The sequence below is a fragment of the Lonchura striata genome, chromosome 23, assembly GCF_050655825.1.
Source record: "Lonchura striata isolate lonStrDom1 chromosome 23, ASM5065582v1, whole genome shotgun sequence".
Lineage (NCBI taxonomy): Eukaryota > Metazoa > Chordata > Aves > Passeriformes > Estrildidae > Lonchura > Lonchura striata.
The window spans coordinates 7235490-7253036 of NC_140725.1; the positions used below are offsets into that span (position 1 = coordinate 7235490).

The 17547-nt window shown below is 50.6% G+C and overlaps 1 protein-coding gene across 9 annotated transcripts in view; it reads right to left on the reverse strand.

The window, feature by feature from the left end:
* The window catches only part of HIVEP3 (HIVEP zinc finger 3), a 287982-nt gene that overhangs the window by 38047 nt on the left and 232388 nt on the right, over window positions 1–17547 (reverse strand). The window lies entirely within an intron of this gene.

The following is a 17547-nucleotide window of genomic DNA, read 5'->3' on the forward strand; positions in this document are numbered from 1 at the left end:
AGTAGCAGGAAGAGAGTAAACAGCCTCAAGTTGCGCCAGGGGAGGTTCAGGTTGGATTTCAGGAGTAAATTCCTCGTGGAAAGAGGGAGAACAGCTGCCCAGGGCAGTGGTGGAGCCCCTGTCCCCTAAAAGCCACCAGTGGTGCCTTGGCAGTGCCAGGTGGACCCAATGAGCTCAGAGGGGTTTTCCAAGCTGACATTTCTGTGATTCTGCAATCAGGGGAGTAAAGGCCATTCCCCCTGGATTTCAGGAAACCTCTTCCTGCGTTAACACTTCAGGATATTCCCCTTAAAAAGAAATCAACTGGGACATCTCCCAGTTCCCCGCCCCAAACGCTCGCTCTCCATTTTGTGCGTGCAGGGGAGTCTGTCAGATGTGCCAGGATCCCGTGGTCAGCTCTGCTGGGATTAGAACAGATCCACTTTGAGCTCCACAAAGTTACAAAGCATCATCCTCTGCTACCCTAAAATCGCAGCACCTCTCTCAGGGCAGGGAGGGACACTCAGGGGGCCCCTCAATGTCCCCATTTGGGACAGGCAGCTTTGATTCAGACCAAAGAACCAGCAGCTCCTGGGGTCACCAACCCAGCTGGGGATTCCCTGCACGGAGCCAGAGGGACTTGGAGCCATCTGATGCCAGGCACAGCGCCCAGAGCCCTGCTCCAGGGGTGACCGCAGCTGCTGGAGGCCCTGGTGGCTCTGGTGACACCAGTCACCCTCCCTCAGGGAAGGCAGGAAGGCCATGCAGACAAAAACATGCAAAAATAAGCAGCTGTCACATCCTGTGCTCTCCAGCATTCCTGGCAGGGTGGGAGTGGCAGGACCAGGGGCTCCTGAAGGAGCTGGGGCAGAGTTAGGAGCTGGTTTAGGCTGATGCTCTTCACTGAAAGGAATAAAACCTCCCTGGGCTTCAGCAGGCACAGCCAAGGGCGTTTCATGCTGGCATTCCCTGGAGACCTGGGCTGCCAACAGCACCAGGGCCAGGAGCTCTCTCCTGGAGAGCCCAGCTGCAGATCCAGCACCCACAGGACCTCCCAGAGCTTGGGAATTCTGTCCTGGAAGAGCCTTGGAATTCTGTCCTAGCAGATCCAACACCCACAGAACCTACCAGAGCTTGGGAATTCTGTCCTGGAAGAGCACAGCTGCAGATCCAACACCCACAGAACCTCCTAGAGCTTGGGAATTCTGTCCTAGGAGAGCCTAGGAATTCTGTCCTAGCAGATCCAACACCCACAGAACCTCCCAGAGTTTGGGAATTCTGCCCTGAGAAAGCCCAGCTGCAGATCCAACACCCACAGAACCTCCCAGAGATCAGGAATTCTCTGCTGGGAAAGCCCAGCTCAACAAATTTAGCTCAAGGTCCAACACGTGAGGAGCTGAATTAATAATAGATTATTGTAATTAGGAATACTCTGCAGCCAGACTGGCAGGGGGCAGCTCTAAATCTCCCAGCCTGGGTCAATAATTCTCCTTTATTTGTGACCCTCTGCTCTCACACACACCTCGCTGTAATTCTCTGTATTGAGGGGACAGGAAAATACCCACAAACCAACAACAGAGCCATGGAAAAAAAACCATCATCCCCTGAAAATTGTGCACATCAAAATACACAGTGCTTGAAAAAACCATCATCCCCTGTACATTGTGCACATCAAAATACACAGTGCTTGGCCATAGTGAATTCCTGGGAGAGAGAAAAACCTGCTCAGCCTCCAGCCTGAGCTCCCCAAGGCTCCTTTATCTGCTGGATTTGGCCACTTCACCCCACCTGGGACTCCCCAGTGACCAGCCCCAATCCCAGCTCTCCTGCCAAGCACAGGGCTGTGGTTTCAGGTCCTTGCTGGCTTTTTATTCCAAAAAATTCCTATTTTATCAGTCCCAGCTGGCTGGCACAGCCCAGGCCAAGGCTCTGCAGATAACCCCACACTTGGAACGGCTGCTGGGGTTTTGTGAGGGGACCGAAGCACTGGCGAGAGCCCTGTGAGTGCTCAGGCTCTTGCAGCCTTCCAACCACCATAATTCTGCCATCAAATGGTTTGTTTAAGTAAGAATGTCAAGACACCCACAGACGTTGAAAAGCACCGATTTAAGTGCTGATCTGAAACATATGGGAAAAGAATTTGAGCTCTGAACGTGTCGCTACTGTGCTGCTCCCACAAGAGCAGCCACATGAACCAGGTTGGTCTGGGGTCTATGAGGAGCCAGGGCACCCAAATGCAGAAAAAAATGTATAAAATGTGTAAAATTTGGCTACATCCATCTGATTATTCCCTTAGATCAAATACACCATGTTAGGAACAGAGACAAGGGCACCCAAGCATTCAGAAACCCCTGAATTTCCAAAAAATCAGACACCAGGTGAGCATTCCCAGGAGAGTTTGCCAAGACTCTGCCCCCAGTCTGTCCCTCTTCCCGTTTAAAAACCGTGGAATTCTTCAGTCATATCTCAACAGCAGCAAGAGCAGCTTAGCATCTTATTAGGTCACATTTTCTTTTTGTTTGAGGCTCTGCGGAGCAAGAAACCCTCAGTTCCAGCTGGGCTGGGTTCATATTTTCAACACAAACACAAGAATTCCTCCCTAAAGAGGGAGTCTGCACCCCCTCGGTGCTGTGGGACGCCCTGAGCTCCTGCAGGGCTGGGAAATACCTTCAGACACCTGCAGGGAGAGATCACAGCTCTCCCACTGCTCCAGCCTGGAGAAACGAGCTGGGCTGGTGGATCCTGACATCTGGGACTGAGCCTGGCTGCAGGTTTGGGGCGAATCTGCCTGCAGCTCTTCCCTGGGGAGCTCCTCCTCAAAAAAAGGACTGAAACTAAAAAGTAGGTAGAAAAGCTTCACCATAAGAGAACCCACAGAAAAACAAACAAACAAACAAAAAAAAAAACCAAAAAACCAAACCCAAAACCAAATCAAAAACCAAAACCAAACAAAAACCCAACCAAACAGACAAGCAAAACCCAAAAACCTGAATAATTTTTGAACAGTGAAAAGCAACTTAGGATATTTAAAAAAAAAATTATCTGCACTCCTGCCTCCAAGTTGGATCCTTGCCTCCAGCTATTCCCTGGATTTCTGGAGGAGAATTAGCCTCTGCCCAGGTCCCTCTGTCCCTGTTGGTCTTCACTCCATGTGCTCCTGGCACATCCCAGAGCCTCTGGAACCTCTCTGAGGCCAGCAATGTCCAAGGAGGAGCAGTGATCCATCCTCCCCTTTCCTTTCTTTCTCCTTCTCCTTCTCCTTCTCCTTCTCCTTCTCCTTCTCCTTCTCCTTCTCCTTCTCCTTCTCCTTCTCCTTCTCCTTCTCCTTCTCCTTCTCCTTCTCCTTCTCCTTCTCCTTCTCCTTCTCCTTCTCCTTCTCCTTCTCCTTCTCCTTCTCCTTCTCCTTCTCCTTCTCCTTCTCCTTCTCCTTCTCCTTCTCCTTCTTCTCCTCCCCTTCCCTGGAACTTTCCATTCCTGGAATTTTCCTTCCCCTCTTTCCTTCCATCCAGCACCTCCCTGGGCTGGGCAGCCCAAGGATGAAATCCTCAACCTCCAGAGCTCCATTTCCAGCAGGACAGAGCTCACAGCTGCTTCCCTTCTCCCAGCCACCACCTGGGAGCAAGTGGAAAATCCTCCTGTCCCAGTGCTCCCAGTGGCACCGCTGGCTTCTGTCCCCGTCCCCACAGCAGGGTGAGTTGTGTGCTCCCCCCAAACTCTGCAGAACAGGAAAACTTCTCCAGAAGTGAAACCTCAAACTGGGATGGGGGATGGCTGTGACAGTCACATTCCCTGGACAGACAGACAGAATTCTGTCCCTCAGGAGAAGCACAGAGAGAAGAAGAGAAAACAATCTTTATCTCTGCTCCTTTGTTCTCCCCATGTGCAATGTGGTGTGGAGATTGTTCACCTGCAGTGATGGTTGGGTTGGATTCTGGTGAAGTTGTTTGGGGTCAGTGACCAATGGATCCAGCTGGGTTGGACTCTCAGCAGAGTCACGAGTTTGAGTTAGATGGGTAAGTAAGAAGTAAGTATGTAGAATAGGATAGTATCTCTTTAAATATATTAATATTTATATATATATTAATATTAAGTATATTAATGTAATATAGGATAGTTTTAATAAAGCAAATTCTTCAGCCTTCTGATCTGGAGCAGACATCATCATTTCTTCCCTGAGCTGGGGTTTACCACATTTTTACTATAAATGGCTTTATTCCCACTCTCAGAAGTCCCTCTCTAGGTGGATCCCTGGTCAGTGGATGGATTTCATAGGAAATACACACCCAAATTCATTTTTAAAAACATGATTTAGCCACATTTTAGTCTCAGACCTTAATCATTTCTATCATTACCAAGAATTCCACATCCCATTAGCCATCCCCAAGACTCTCTGCTAGTCGATACTGAAGAGGACTAAAAACCAGCTACACTGAGAATATTAAAAGGAAAAAAAAAACAACAAAACAAAATCCAACAACAAAAATAAAAATAAAAACAAACAAACAAACAAAAATAAACCACACACACACAAAAAACCCCAAACTCAAAATTAAAAGGATGCCAAACGGGAATCAGATCAGCATCAGCCTTGCGCAGAGAGCTCTCCCCAAAACAAGGGGGAAAACATTGTTAAATGTTTTTAGAAACAAAACATCCTTAGAAAGTGCCAGAAAAGGCAGTCGCAGAAGGCAGCTCAGAGTGACACTCTCGGAGTCACCTCCCTGCCCGCTCCCAGGGGAGCACGGATGGAGCAGCAGGAGCTGGGCCCCGGCTCTGTCTGTTTGCACAGCAGGTTCCTAGCTGCTTGCACAGGGCTTGGAATCCACCAAAGGCCTCCCAGAAATGCCATCCTGTGGGAAATGAATTTGTAGGAAACTCTCAAAGTTTTAAAAAAATAAAATTTTTAAAACGGCTCTCAGTTGCCCCGTCTTTGGGTCAGAAAAGGGATTAATCCAGCAGCATCCCTGCCCAGGAGAGGCTGCCTGGCTGTGCAGATGTTAAGAACCGCTGAATCCTGAGTCAATCTGATAAAAAACCTTTGCCTGCTTGGATTTTGCATGGATGAAGTGCAAACCCCGGAGGCTGGAGCTCTGCCAGCAGCCCATGAATGCTCCGCTCACAGGCACAGCTCATTATTGCAGACATTTGGCCCCTGTCACCCCGTGGCTCCGAGTCAGGCGTTGTGTCATGCCTGGGAATCCGGGATGAGGGAGGACAGCCTCGGTGATCAGGGATTTGCTGCAGGACTTCACACAAATTCTCCTACGTTTTCATTTTCATCCCCCTGACAAAGAAAAGCATCTAAACCGGCAGGGAAATGTTGATTCCCAGGGAACTGAGGGCAGGTGCCCCCATGGAAATGCAAATAAAAAACCACCAGGAGTGTTTTTAGCTGGTACCTGCATCCAGCCATTCCTGGGAGTTTGGCATTTCCCCATCCTGAGGTCAGCTCTGACTCTCAGCCTCTCTTCCCTCCTCTGCTGCCAGCAACTTGAGCCATTTTCTCTCATTTCTGAGCCATTTTTCTCTCCATTCCACTCCCCCCTCTTTGTTGTGAGAGCTCAGAGCTTCCAGCCTGTCCCTTACCTGCTGGATAATTGCAGCTCTTCCCTTCTGCCCAATTTCTGCCTCTCTCCATCCCTGTCCAGCTGCCAAAATTGTCTGTCTGATCAAACCCTGCTCCTTTCCACGCGGATCCCCTCACCTGTGGGACCGAGGCTCTGTGAAATGCTCCTGACTGTTCCTTCAGCTGCTCTTGGACAGCTGAGTTTGCTCACATTTGCTCCCAGCTCACGACATTTCCTCTCTGCCCACAGCCCTGCAGGCCTGGAACACGCACGGGCACTTCCTAGCCTGAATGTTCTCTGTTCATTTTGGTTCCTAACTCACTTCTATTGAAACTAAATTCATTTGGTTTATATTTTGTATTTTAAAATGGTATAAAAATCATGTCAGCACAGAGGTTCCATCCTCAGACTCTACCCCAAGTTGCCCTTCTCCCCTCCCAGACCTCAGAAACCTCAGCCTCACTGCAGGGAATGACCCTGGGTTGTGCACTCAGGGTTTTATAGCAAACCCCCGACCCCAAAATGAGATGAAATTACACAAAAGTTCAGGAAAGAGGCAGCACTTGGAGTTGTGTCCAGTTCTGACCCCTCAGTTTGGGAAGGACCTCGAGACGCTCGAGCACATCCAGAGGGGACAACGAGGCTGGAGAGGGGCTGGGAACACCAACCCTGTGAGGAACGGCTGAGGGAGCTGGGGGTGCTCAGCCTGGAGAAAAGGAGACTCAGGGTGACCTCAGCGCTCTCTGCAGCTCCTGAAAGGTGCCTGTGCCCAGCTGGGCTGGGCTCTTTCTCCAGGAGCTGACAGAACCAGAGGACACAGCCTCAGCTGCCCCAGGGAAATCCAGGCTGGGTGTCAGGAGAAAGTTTTTCATGGCAAGAGTGACAAAGCTCTGGAATGGCTGCCCGGGGAGGTGGTGCAGTCACCATCCCTGGGTGTGTTTGAAACAAGCCTGGATGTGGCACTGGGTGCCAGGGTTGAGTTGAGGGGCTGGGCTGGGCTGGACTCGATGGTCTGGAAGGTCTCTGCCAACCTGGTGATTCCATGAATTCTGTGAATTCCATGAAAACTCCAGACCTGGGAATGGTCTAACCAGCTCCAAGGCGAGCCACAAAGTCTAAAAATGCAACACCACACCTGCCATCCTTGATTTTGCACCCTGCAGGGTGGGCTGCAGGGCCACAAACGAGGCATGGAGGAGATCCCCAAGCAGGGCAGTGCTCCCTGAATTCATGAAGAAAGGGAAATCCTGCTTTGTGCTCCCCAGGCACCCATTGTGTGCCCACCTCAGAGCAGGAGCTGCTCCTCTTTACCCACCTGGTCTGATCCTTGCATCTCTCTGGTGTTACAAGCAAAGAAATTGCTTGTAAAAATGCAATAATGAGTAGATTTTAAATTCCTTTAGTGCTCAGTGTGGCACTGGGGCACCCCTCACTCCCCACAGGTGACACAGGTCCCAGCCAGGTACCCCAGGCACCTGTGACAGGCAGCTGAGGCATTTTCCTGCTTGATCCCATTTGTTAAGTCTTGACTGGAGCTGGGAACAAACAGGAATTCTTGTCAGACAGAAAATAAAACCCGTGGTGAGCGGAGTAAAATGCTGGGAAAACCCCTGGGGATGCTGGGCTCAGGAAGAGCATCCTCCTCTTCCTCCTCTTCCTCCTCCTCCTCCTCCCCCACCAGGGACCACGGGGGGAATCCCAGAGCTTGGATGCTCACAGGGCTCTCAGGGGGAAGGAAATCCGTGTGGAAACTCGAGCATCCCACACGAGGTCAGGCAGGAAGCTGCAGAACAACATTTTGGAATAATTGGCTGTGGGAAATGAGCACCCACGAGGACGGGGCTGGCTGCAGAGAGAACGGGGGAAAAATGACAAAGGAAACCAGACCAGAACCTAAATCCCTCTGAGTTTGTTGGATTTCCTGGGAAAATAGGGATAAACTGCAGAATGAGCCCACTTTGTCGAGTTTGGAGGGTCTAATGGGGTTTGGGGGTTTTAATGAGGTTTGGTGGGGTTTTAATGAGGTTTGGTGTGGTTTTAATGGGGTTTGGTGGGGTTTTAATGGGGTTTGGAGGAGTTAATGGGTTTTGGGGGGTTTAAAGGAGTTTGGAGGGGTTTACTGGGGTTTAGTGTGGTTTAATCAGATTTTGGGGGTTTTGGTGGGGTTTGGAAGGGTTTAATGGGGTTTTAGGGGGGAATTAATGGGGTTTGGGAGGTTTATTGGGGTTTGGAGGGATTTTATCGGGTTTTGGGGGGCTTAATGGGGTTTTGGGATGTTTAATGGGGTTTGGAGGAGTTTAATCGGGTTTTGGGAGATTTACTGGGGTGTTTTTCACCCCCATCTCTAAGGAGACACCAAAGGAAGAAGATGGCTGTGGGTGATGCTGAGCTGCTCTGCACAGCCCCTTCAGGTCCATTCCCAAAGGTTCCAACCCACAGGAATTGCCCTAAAAGCAAGGAAAACATGGAGCTGCGAGCCCGGAGCTGTGCCAGCATTCCCTGCCCGAGGCGTGGGCATGAGGTGATCTTTAGGGTTCCTCCCACCCCGAACCAGCCTGGGACGCTGCGCTTGTAACATTTGGGGTCGTGCCTGAAGCTCCAGCCGTGGTTCCAGAGCTGCCCCAACAGGAACTAACCCCCTGATTCAAAGTGAATAACTCGAGGTTATTTCTGTATTATAAAAAACTTATTAAGGAAAATAAATAAATAAATAAATAAATAAATAAATAAATATATATATATATATATATATATATAATTATATCTTATATCTTATATAATATATAATAATATTTGTAATATAATATATTAATTATATCTCTAATAATTTAAATATAATATAATGTAATATATATAATATGGTATGTAATATGATATAATATGATATGATATAATAGAATATAATTTATAGTGATATTGTAATATATAATATATAACAAATCTATAATAAATATAATATATATAATATTTCTACAATTATATTATATAATATATAATTATATAATAGATTATAATTATTATATATAATAGAGTGGATAAGAATTATAATATTATACTATATTATATATTTTATCTTATAATATGTCTCTTTGAATATTGTATCTTTTTTTCCTTATAGAAGATTTCTCTCCAGGAGCTCCTGGCGGGCAGCTCTGGGCAGGGATGTGCTGCAGCCACCCCACAGCTTCCCTCTGCCAGCTCTCACACAGGATGGGCTGGAGGGGGCTTGGAGCAGCCTGGGGGATGGGATGGGATGGGATGGGATGGGATGGGATGGGATGGGATGGGATTTCAGTCCTTTCCACCCCAAACCAGGCTGGGATCCCATGAGAACACCCTGGGGGATGGGATGAGATGGGATTTCCATCCCTCCCACCCCACACCAGGCTGGGGATGGATGAGAACATCCTGGGATATGGGATGAGATGGGATTTCATTTCCTTCAACCCCAAACCAGGCTGGGATCCCATGAGAACATCCTGGGATATGGGATGAGATGGGATTTCATTTCCTTCAACCCCAAACCAGGCTGGGATCCCATGAGAACATCCTGGGATATGGGATGAGATGGGATTTCATTTCCTTCAACCCCAAACCGGGCTGGGATCCCATGAGAACATCCTGGGATATGGGATGAGATGGGATTTCAGTCCCTTCAACCCCACCCCAGGCTGGGATCCCATGAGAACATCCTGGGATATGGGATGAGATGGGATTTCAGTCCCTCCCACCCCACCCCAGGTTGGGATCTCACTAAAAGCACTACGGGGCTATGGATTGGGATTTCCATCCCTCCCACCCCACCCCAGGCTGGGATCCCATGAGAGCACCCTGGGTCATGGGATGAGATGGGATTTCCATCCCATGAGAACACGCTCACCCAGCTGAGTGGCCAAGCTCAGAGCCTAGCCAGCGACACCTTTGCTTTGCGGCTCCTGCTCTGACTCTGCAGTTAAATTTCTGCCTTTCCTCCTCTTCCCAGTGCTGTTTCCCACCCTCTACCTCCATCCAAGAAAAGATTTCCTGAACAAACCAGTGGAAAAAATTGATTTTTCGCTTTGACTGTTCCCTGAGTTACCAGGGAAAATATTTTCTTTTTAACTAAAGCAAAAATTAACAAGAAAAATCCAAGTTTTCATGAAGACGCTTTATGGGGAGGAAGAAAAAAACCCCATATGCTTCCTGTGGAATTGAAGCTTTTTGTCATATTGGCTTTCAAGTATATTTCAATGTAAGAATATAATGATTTCCAAAGCAAAAACCACAGATTCCTTTCATTTTGCAAATATTTTTCTCTCCTTGCTGTTTTTCTCTCCTCTTTTTAAGGAATGCATCTTTCAAGCAGCTGAGCTGTCTCTTGAACAATTCCCCCTTTCATCTTGCCAGCATTGGGAAAATTTAAAAATCTCTCCTCCCTTAAATTGCCACACTGTGTTTTGTCTCCTTTAGATTAGGTTTTTAAGCAGAAAAAGTGGGGGTTTTGTGTTATCAAAAAACAACAACAACAACAACAACAAAGGTGTAAAGCTGCTGAAAGAGATTTTGGGTTCTTTTAGGAGAATTGTGCAATATCCAGAGTGAGGATCCAGAGGGATCACTGATCCAGCTCCTGGACCCCAACAACCCCACCCTGGGCATCCCTGGAGCGCTGTCCAAAGTTCTCACCCATCCTTCATCTCCCCCATCCCTCACTCTCACAGAATCATGGAATGTGGACCCACAGGGATGATCAATCCCAAATCCAAACCCTGCCCAGACCCCCAACAATCCCACCCTGGGAATCCTGAGCTGGAATATCCACAGGGATCACTGACCCAGCTCCTGGACCCCCCACCAGCCCCACCCTGGGCATCCCTGGGGCTCTGGCAGCCTCGGGGCCGTGCCCATTCCCTGGGCAGCCTGGGCAGTGCCAGCACCTCTGGGGGAAGAACCTTTCCCTGAGCTCCAGCCTGCCCTGCCCTGGCCCAGCTCCAGAACCTTCCCTCGGCACCCAGGATAGATCCTGGCGAGTGGGAGCGCCACAACCCTTCAGGCTACACCCAAACCCCATGGAAAACCCAGCAGAGACCCAAATTCTGGGAGGGAGATGTGGCCCGGTGACTCTGGAGGGGATTTTGGAGGGCTGCCAGAGCTTTTGCTCAGCTGAGCCCTGCCCAGTCCAGGTTTGTTCTGCCTTCTTCCCACCACGATGGGGTGAATGGTGTTTGGAGCTGTTGGGTAACAGGGCTGTGCCTGGGGGCTCAGAGGGACGTGAACCCCCCTCTGCACTGCTGGTGAAGTTCTGGTTGAAAAACAACCAGAAATCCCACACACAAATCCCACTTTTTAATCAAAATATCCTTTAGGGCAGCAGCATAAACTCCAGTGCACAGGCTGATGCTTGAGGTTTTAAATTGGTGCTGCAGGGAGAGCTTGGCACATCCAGGGCGGGATTTCGTGGGGGGCAGCCCTGCCCATGGAGGGGGTTGGGATGAGATTGGCTTTAAGGTCCCTTCCAACCCAAAGCACGCTGTGATCCCCTGATTCTGAGACTCCCAGGAGGGCTCTGCAGGGAGGGCAGCAGTTCCTGCTCAGCACTTCCCAGCACAGGGGAAATCCAGCAGCCAAACCCCCCGGAGATGCTCCAGTGGATGCTGAGTGGTCAGTCTGGCACCAGCCGCCCTCACGGAAAAGTCTGAGCACCAATTCCTCCTGGCCATGAAAAGCAAACAGACTCAGGAAAACCCCTCTCACTCAAAAATGTAAATTACAGGAATTGTTTGCTTATATATAGGAATGGAGCAAAATATTCAGGCTGGGAGAGCTGAGGGTGCTCCCCTGGAGAGGAGAAGCTCCAGGGAGAGCTCAGAGCCCCTGCAGGGCCTGGAGGGGCTCCAGGAGAGCTGGAGAGGGACTGGGGACAAGGATGGAGGGACAGGACCCAGGGAATGGAATTGGAATGGAATTCAGACTGGAAATGGGGAGATTTGGGTGGGATATTGGGAAGCAATTCCTGGCCATGTGGGTGGGCAGGGGCTGGGCTGGAATTCCCAGAGCAGCTGTGGCTGCCCCTGGATCCCTGGCAGTGCCCAAGGCCAGGCTGGACACTGGGAGCTCCTGGGACACTGGGAGGGGTCCCTGGGGTGGCAGGGGCGGTTGGGATTTAAGTTCCCTTTCCAAACAAACCATTCCGGGATCCTGTGATTCCTGTTTAAGCCCAGCCTTGCTCCACAGAGGTGTGTTCCCACTCCAGACACCGCCCTGGGGCTCTGAGTGGGTTCACTGCCAGGTTTGCAGGTAAATTTGGGGCCTTTGTGCAGGGCCAGGACTCCAGGATCCTTGCAGCTCCTTCCTACCCTGGATAATCCCTGATTCCACATTTCATGTTAAATAAAGGAGCTGCCCTTGGCTCTCCCTGGTGCTCAGGGCAGTTGGAAGTGCCTCGGATTCCTCCTTCCCTGGTCCCCTCAAACCCTGCCCTTGGGACGAGCGACTCCTTCCAAAACAAACACGGAGAATTCTCAGAACTCATCCCAGCCGAGGAAATCCCCTCGCAGCCAGGTCACAGGCGGGGAGCTCAGCTGCTTGAACACAGAGCCTTTGTGCAGGTGCGCCGGGGGATTTCCGCAGGTGCGCCCGAGGGACCCACGCTCCAGGCTGGGCAGAGCTGGGGTGAGCTCAGCCCCGAGAAGCCACCACAGCTCCCACAGCAAAGAGCTGGGAGGAGAGGGGCAGGGGGGCTCAGAGCAGCTCTGGGTCAGCCCAGGGGGGGATTTTCTCCTTATTCATCCACTAATTAGGGATCATGTTCAAATCTGATAAATCAGCACCATTTTCTCCACGTCCTTCAACCAGAAGGAAATATTTTGCTGTTCAAGCAGAGGGAGGCAGATCCAGGGTTCTGTGGTGTCCCTGAGTGCCTAAAACCCCAAAGGAGGGGAGGGGAGGGGAGGGGAGGGGAGGGGAGGGGAGGGGAGGGGAGGGGAGGGGAGGGGAGGGGAGGGGAGGGGAGGGGAGGGGAGGGGAGGGGAGGGGAGGGAAGGGAAGGGAAGGGAAGGGAAGGGAAGGGAAGGGAAGGGAAGGGAAGGGAAGGGAAGGGAAGGGAAGGGAAGGGAAGGGAAGGGAAGGGAAGGGAAGGGAAGGGAAGGGAAGGGAAGGGAAGGGAAGGGAAGGGAAGGGAAGGGAAGGGAAGGGAAGGGAAGGGAAGGGAAGGGAAGGGAAGGGAAGGGAAGGGAAGGGAAGGGAAGGGAAGGGAAGGGAAGGGAAGGGAAGGGAAGGGAAGGGAAGGGAAGGGAAGGGAAGGGAAGGGTTACACGGCAGCTCCAGCCCTCAGCCCTGGTGCTCACCAGGGAAGGTGAAGTCCAGCCTCAGGCACCCCACACTCATTCAGGAATGGGCTGCACCCAGGCCCAAGGGAGATGGGGCTTCAGAACTCCAATTCAGGTGATCCCAGTTCAGGAGATCCCATGGCTGGGCACCTCCACCTCTGTCACATTTTGGTGAAGACAAAGAGGGAAGGGTTTGGATTCCTCCAAACTGCAGAGCGGAGCAGCCTTTGGGGCACAGCTCCACTCTGAGCATCCCTCTGAAGTGCAGAGCCCTTCTTGTGGATGTGTGGGTTTTTCCATGGGGTGATGAGAAGGGAAGGTGCTTTTTAAGGTGGGAATTCCAGGATACTCAGATATTTGTGCCTCCAATCATAACGTTATAGCCATAAGTGTTTTGTTTTTGTTTTTGTTTTTTTTTTCCCTAAAGCAGTAAAGAAGGAACAGTTTTCCAAAGAGAAAAATGTAGTTTTCACTACACATGGCACTGCTTTGGGGATGTTAGTTAAGGTTTTTTGCTTTATATATCTTGGTACCATTTTCCCCACTGGTTGTAATTAACTAATTAACTAAACCAACTAATTGTCCCCATAGCAGCACAGAGGGCTGGGCTGTGAAGCAGAAGGATATGGATTGAGTGTCCCCACCCCTCTGCTCTCAGGTTCCATCGTGGCAATGGCAGCAAGCAGGGACCACGTCCCTGAGCAGAGCCTGAGAGCAGCACAGACCCCCTCCCACACCAGGTCGATACCAGTCTCTGGTTCCATGATGTCAGATTGCAGAATGGGCGCCCCAGGGGGGTGATGAAGGTGACACCGAGCCACCAAGGAACCACAGCACTTCTCCTGTGGCAATGCTGGCCAGCCTGACCTTCAGAGATCATGTTCCCTGCTCCAGACCACCACAGCATCCCTCAGGACAAGCCCAGTGGATATTTTGATTCGCTCCTTGAGGAGCTCAGGCATTGACCTGGCTGTTTAATGGTTCTCCCAAGCACAACCCGAGGAGCCTCTGCAGCCTCCAGCCCGTCCTTGGGGTGTCAAATGACTCCAACGTCCCAGCAAGGACTGGGGCCATCTGCTCAGAATGGGGATTGATCCAGCCTGACAGAATCCCAGGATTTCAAATAAAAAGCTGCGACTGAAATTACACATGGAGTGACCTCAAGGCACTCAGTTCCTCTCCAAGAGGAATTTGTTCTTCCAATGGAAATCTCCATGGACCCCAGCCCCAGTTTAATGTGGAGAGGTTAAGGCAGGACCATGCACGTCCCTCCTGAGGCTTTCAGGCACCAGAGAGGCTGAAAGGGTCTGCAGAGCCCCTTCCCACCAGGAGCCCGGTGCTGGAAGGGCTGGGAACTCACCAGGAGCTGGAAACCTCCACAGCCAGCTCCTCCTGGGACCCCAGGGCCACATCCTGAGCTGGCACCACAAATCCTTCACGCAGAGAGGGAGAGAAGGACTGAGCCCCACACCCGGCACTGCTGAGCCCTGATCCCAAAGCCAGGCTCAAGGAACCTCCAGGCTCAAGGAACCTGCAAGTGCTGGATCCCAACCCCGCCCCAGGGGGAAACCAAAGGAGCCATCCGCTCCCAGAGTGTCGGAATCCAGAGCTTCCCTCTGGCTCCCTGGCAGGTCTGGGACCCTGGCAGGGGTCAGGAACCCCCCTGGACAGAGCCCCCAGAGACACTGGCTGTGATCTCTGTCCATGGAAAAGAGTTTTCAATCTTACAAGATGAATTACAAGCTCTGAGTGTTTGATAGAAGTCATAATTAAGTGTGGCACGGGTGCAAAAGTAAAATTTTAGGATTCTAGATGAGGGGTCCAAAGGGGACAAGATGGAGGAAATTGGGTGTGCCTTGTCCTTTTTCTCCTTCTTCATGCCCTCCATATCTCACTGTGGTGTTGGCATTTTTCTGTTGGTTCAGGCTGGGGACACACTGTCCAACGTAGGTGACAGATATTGGCACGTTCTTGTAAATGCAGCCCAGGGAGTTTCTGGTATTTAATGTTTGTAACATCCCACTGAGGGCAGAGCCCCACACGCTGCCCTGCAGGACAGAGCTGGGCAGGGCAGCAGAACATGTTAGAGATAAACAGAATAAACAACCTGGAAACCAGCACAGACCAATTATGGCTTCTGCTTTGGCAGCAGGGCTGACAGACAGAGACTTTCTACAATCTCAGAATCATCAATACCTCAGATTCTGACAGCAGAGCTGTGGAAGAGATGCCTCCAAGGGAGACCAGGGGAGCCAAGCTGCCCCCAGACCTCTGGGGGGGTTCATGACTTCCTGCCTTACAAGTGGGAATCGCGAAAAGAAGAAATTTGGCTTTTCTGGTCTTCCCTGAAAGCCAAGGAATAAAATTCCAACCAGGAGGTTGGAGAGCAGCAGGAGAAATCTCAGAGATGGTCCTGGAAGTGCTCTGAGGGGGAAAGTGATGGGATTGGGGAAGGCAGATGACTCTACAGAAGGAAAAGTGCTGAAGATGGCAGAGAGAAAGGCAAGAGCTCCAAGGAAATAAAAAGTGAGGGGAAGAAGGAGCTGAAAGAGTTGCACCTTATGTGAATTTCTTTATAATATCCTCCTTGGTTGAGACAACAAAGCGTGGGATGGATCCAAAAGCTTTGAATCCAACTGCACCCCCATGGAATGATGGGCCTGGCCAGCAGCATTCAGTGTGAAACCAATAAATAAGGGGCAAAATGAGTAAAGGAAGAAATTTTTATAGGGAAAAAAAAGCAAAATAAGAGAGTGAAATAATGTCTTCAAAATTGCTGCACTCAGTGTAAAACATTTTCAAGAGATGGCCAGGAAAGGGAGTCTGATCCATCTGGGAGCTTGCAGAAGAGACCAGGCACCCTGTGGATTTATCTGCAGGAAAAGGTCCTGGCAGACACCTGGGAGGGAGCAGCAGGAAAGGTCCTGGCAGACACCTGGGAGGGAGCAGCAGGAAAGGTCCTGGCAGACACCTGGGAGGGAGCAGCAGGAAAGGTCCTGGCAGACACCTGGGAGGGAGCAGCAGGAAAGGTCCTGGCTGCTGGGGCTGAACACCCTGACCCCAGAACCTGGTGGGAATGAGGCAGGGAGCACATGGAGCTGTCTGTCTCAGATTCAGGCAAAGAGAGAAAAGGAGAGTTTCTAACCAGGCAGAAGCCTGGGAATCTGTTAGAAAAGAATGTAAATAAGGTTCTTTATCTCTCTTGTTGTTCACATTGTTTATAGTCAAGTTCTACCACTGTGCATCATGCACTGTACACCAATGGTTTGAGTTGTTTTTACTTCAGGACCAATGGAATTGGCATGGATGAAGCTGTGTATAAAGAGCGATGCATTTTGAAATAAATCAGAGCTTTACTCTCTCAGCCTTCTGACTCAATCTCCTCATTCCCATTCTGCCTCAACAGCATCCCGGAGCAGCCTGGGAGCACAGCCTGTCCTGTTGGCCCTGGGCACTGCCATGGCATCCAGACATGGAATTCAGGCATGGAATTCATTGCTGTGCCCTCCTGGTGTGTCCCAGCCAGAGGGACATGGGCAGAGCCACAGGGAGTTTAAAATTAAACCCAACACCAGTTCAGGATGGCCGGCACAGTCCCTGGTGCTGGATGGCACAGAGCTCTGGTTTGTGTCTGCCACGCAGAAGGACTCGGCCTGAGCGTCCCCAGCCCTCTGCTCTCAGAGCCCATCCTGGGAATGGCCGCAAACAGGAAGAGCAATTTAAAATTTTAAAGAAATAATCATCAGCATCAGATCCTGACAGCAGCACAGACCCTGCTGTCCCTTGGTTGTTTGGGGACAAAACCACCCCTGTGTGAACACAGCATGAGGGGTGCAGCACTGAGGGCCCCGCGAGCTGCTCTGAGAGGGGCAGGGGGATTTTCAGTCATGGTAATGCTGAGCTGCTTCAATCAGGGCCAGGAAGGAATTCAAGAGTTCCCCCGAGCAGCCACAGGGACCCCCCAGTGCAGGGGAGCTGAGGCTCCCATGGGATTGAAGGGAACAGAACCCATCCCAGTGGGTCCCAGGGGTCCCGTATGCTACAGGAGGTGACAGATTGACTGAACCCATCAAATCTCTCATTCTGCTGCTCCTGAGTCATGTCAGGCCACAGCCACAGCAGGGTTGGCCCTGTTTGGCTCTTTGCATCCCCCACTCCCTGCCCAGACCTGAGCTGGGCACACAGAGCCCACAGCTGGGGCAGAGCTGAGCTCTTCTGACCAACAAGCAGTTTTCCTGTCCCAAAGCACTGATTTTTCCCTCTTGCTTTGCTAGTTTCACCATCTGCTAACAAGGTATTTTAAAATAAAAGCAAATTTCAACAGCAGAAAAACCACAAGCACAGCCTAATGAAAGCCTTTTTCTAACACACAGAAACCAAGACCACCCAACAGCAAGAGCAGAAGTGATAAATCCTGTTGGAAATTGCTTGCACCAATTTGTCCCCCTCTGCAACACCCAGGAAGGATGGTCTTTAATTGCAACCCACAGACACATTACTTGTGAGCTATTTTTTAAAATTTTTAAGAAATAAACAGCAGCATTAGACCAGTGCTGAATTCCTGAGGCACTCTCTTGGATTACCTGGAGCCGAGGTTTAAGATACACATCAAATTCAGGCCTTGCATCCATTCTGGTTTGAGCTATTTCGGTTGGGTGGGATGGAAATCACATGAACAAAATGCTTATTTTGTT